Source organism: Phoca vitulina, unplaced genomic scaffold, assembly GCF_004348235.1.
Source record: "Phoca vitulina isolate PV1807 unplaced genomic scaffold, GSC_HSeal_1.0 scaffold43, whole genome shotgun sequence".
NCBI classification, from domain to species: Eukaryota; Metazoa; Chordata; class Mammalia; order Carnivora; family Phocidae; genus Phoca; species Phoca vitulina.
In genome coordinates this window covers 10823756-10826457 of record NW_022589746.1, presented here as the reverse complement: position 1 = coordinate 10826457, position 2702 = coordinate 10823756, and positions in this window count along the sequence as shown.

Genomic DNA, 2702 nt, shown 5'->3' with positions numbered 1-2702 from the left:
ATTTTGTTTCCTGAGATTAAGAATTCCTCATAGCAGTGAGGTCATACGATACATATCTTTCTCTGTTTGACTTATTTCGCTCAGCATAATACCCTCCAATTCTATCCACATCGTTGCAAATGGCAAGATCATATTCCTTTTGATGGCTGCATAATATTCCATTGTATATATATACCACATCTTCTTTATCCATTCATCTGTTGATGGACATCTTGGCTCTTTCCACAGTTTGGCTATTGTGGACATTTACAGCATTGATTCTTGGTGTTAGTAGCCTGGTAGGCGAATGAGCTGCAGCTCGGATTCCTTACAGGCTTGTTTCTTCCCAGTCAGTGTCGAGCACATAGCATTCCAAGCACACATGGAGCCGTAGTGTTAGCTTCAGGTAGCAAGAGCTGAGTCCAGAGGTGCCTTCTGCCCGGACCTATTTCTCCCTTGGTTTCACGTATGGAACCCGTTCCCCAGGCTCTCAGCCACGGTACTCCGTGTAATGCTTCCTCCGTCTAGAGGTCGACGGTAGCTAAAGCACGGTTTCTCTACAGTGTTGTTTCTTCGAGTTAGAACGCTAGCTATTAGACCTCCATTCAAAATTGGGGCCGCAGTGCTGGCTTCACGAAATAAGTGAGGAGTCGTGTGCTGCCTTCTGCAGCTGCCTGAGGCTCCCTCCAAATTAGGTTTGCCACTCCCTTGCAGTGCTCTCACGCACACACACAAAAGAAGCTTCCACCCTCAGGAGCAGCTGTTTTAGCTGAAGCACAGATTCTGTACTGAGTTTTTCTTTCGAGTTAGGTGGTTGTGTTTCAGCCAGCACACACCCATGGGGCAACGGAACTAGCCCCATAACCATGTAGTGAGTTGAGAGCTGCCCTATGTACCGGCCTCTCTCTCCCCCGATATTACGAAATGGAAACCGTCCCCAGGCTCTCAGCCACAGTACACCCTAAACTGCTTCGCCCACAGAGAGGTCGACGGTAGCTAAAGCACGGTTTCTCTACAGTGTTTTTTCTCCGAGTTAGAAAGCTAGCTATTAGACTTCCATGCAAAAGTGGGGCCGCAGTACTAGCTTCATGGAGCAAGTGGGGAGTCGTGTTCTGGCTTCTTCCGGGGCCTGGGTCTCACAAGGAAAATGGTTTTGGACTCCCTTGCAGTGCGCTCACGCATGCACACAGCAAAATGCGTCCACCCTGAGGCATGGCTCTTTTAGCCGAAGCAGGAATTCCCTACAGAGTTGTTCCTTTCAGTTAGGTGGTTGGCTTTAGGCCTGCAGGCACCCCCGGGGCAAGGGTACTAGCCTCATCAACCAGAGGTGACTTGAGAGCTGCCTTCCGCACCGGCCTGTTTCTCACTCCATTTCACGTCTGGGACCCTTTGCCCGGTCTCTCGTACACGAGCAGTGTCAAATTCCTCCTGCTTCAGGAACGGCAATGTTAAGTCAAGCGCAGTCACTCTATAGGATTGATTCTTGGTGTTAGAAGCCTGGTAACTAGGCATCCAGGCACACAGGCTACAGCAGTGCTAATCTCCTCAAACAAGAGGTGAGTCGACAGCAGCCTTCCTTCCACGCCTGCTTCTCACTCCGAGTTACGTTTAGGTTCCATTTCTCATGCTTTCACAAAAACACACAATAGATGAAGTGCACGCTCAGGAAGGGCGATCTTTGCTGAGGCACGGGTTCTCTACGGTTTTGTTCCTTTGCGTTGCGTGGATGGCACTGAGGACTCCACGCACACACGGGAGAGCCCATCTAGTTTCCCGAAACAAGAGTTGAGTCGATAGGTGCCTTCTGCCCATGCTTATTTCTCCCTCCGAATTCTGCTGGGACTCCTTCCCCAGGTTTGCACTCAAGCAGACTTGAAAATGCTGCCACCCTGTGGAGAGGCGAATGAGCTGAAGCTGGGGTTCTTGACCGGCTTCTTTCTGCCAAATCAGTGTGGAACCCTTAGCATTCCTATGCACACATGGAGCCAAAGTGTTAGGTTCAGGTAACAAGAGCTGAGTCGAGAGGAGCCTTCTGGCCCGGACTCCTTCTCCCTCGGTTTCACGTAAGGAACCCGTTCCTCAGGCTCTCACCCACGGTAGCCTGGAAAGTGCTTCCTCCCTCAGAGAGGTGGATGGTAGCTAAAGCACGGTTTCTCTACCGTGTTGTTTCTTCCAGGGAGAACGCTAGCTCTTAGACTTCCATGCAAAAGTAGGGCCGCAGTGCTAGCTAAATGAACACACGGGGAGTCGTGTTCTACCTTTTGCTGGGGCCTGAGTCTCACTCGCAGAAACTTTGGACTCCCTTGCAGTCCTCTCACGCACGCACACAACCAAATGCTTCCACCCTCAGGAGCGGCTGTTTTAGCTGAAGCAGGGATCCTCTACCGTGTTTTTCCTTCGAGTTAGGTGGCTGTCTTTAAGCCTGCACACACACCCAGGGCAACGGTACTAGCCCCATAACCATGATGTGAGTTGAGAGCTGCCTTCTGTACCGGCCTGTCTCCCCGATATTACGATATTGAAACCGTCCCCAGGCTCTCAGCGACAGTACACCATAAACTGCTTCACCCACAGAGAGGTCGACGGTAGCCAAAGCACGGTTTCTCTACAGTGTTGTTTCTTCGAGTTAGAACGCTAGCTATTAGACTTCCATGCAAAAGTGGAGCTGCCGTGCTAGCGTGATGAAACACATGGGGAGTCGTGTTTTGCCTTTCGCTGGGGAC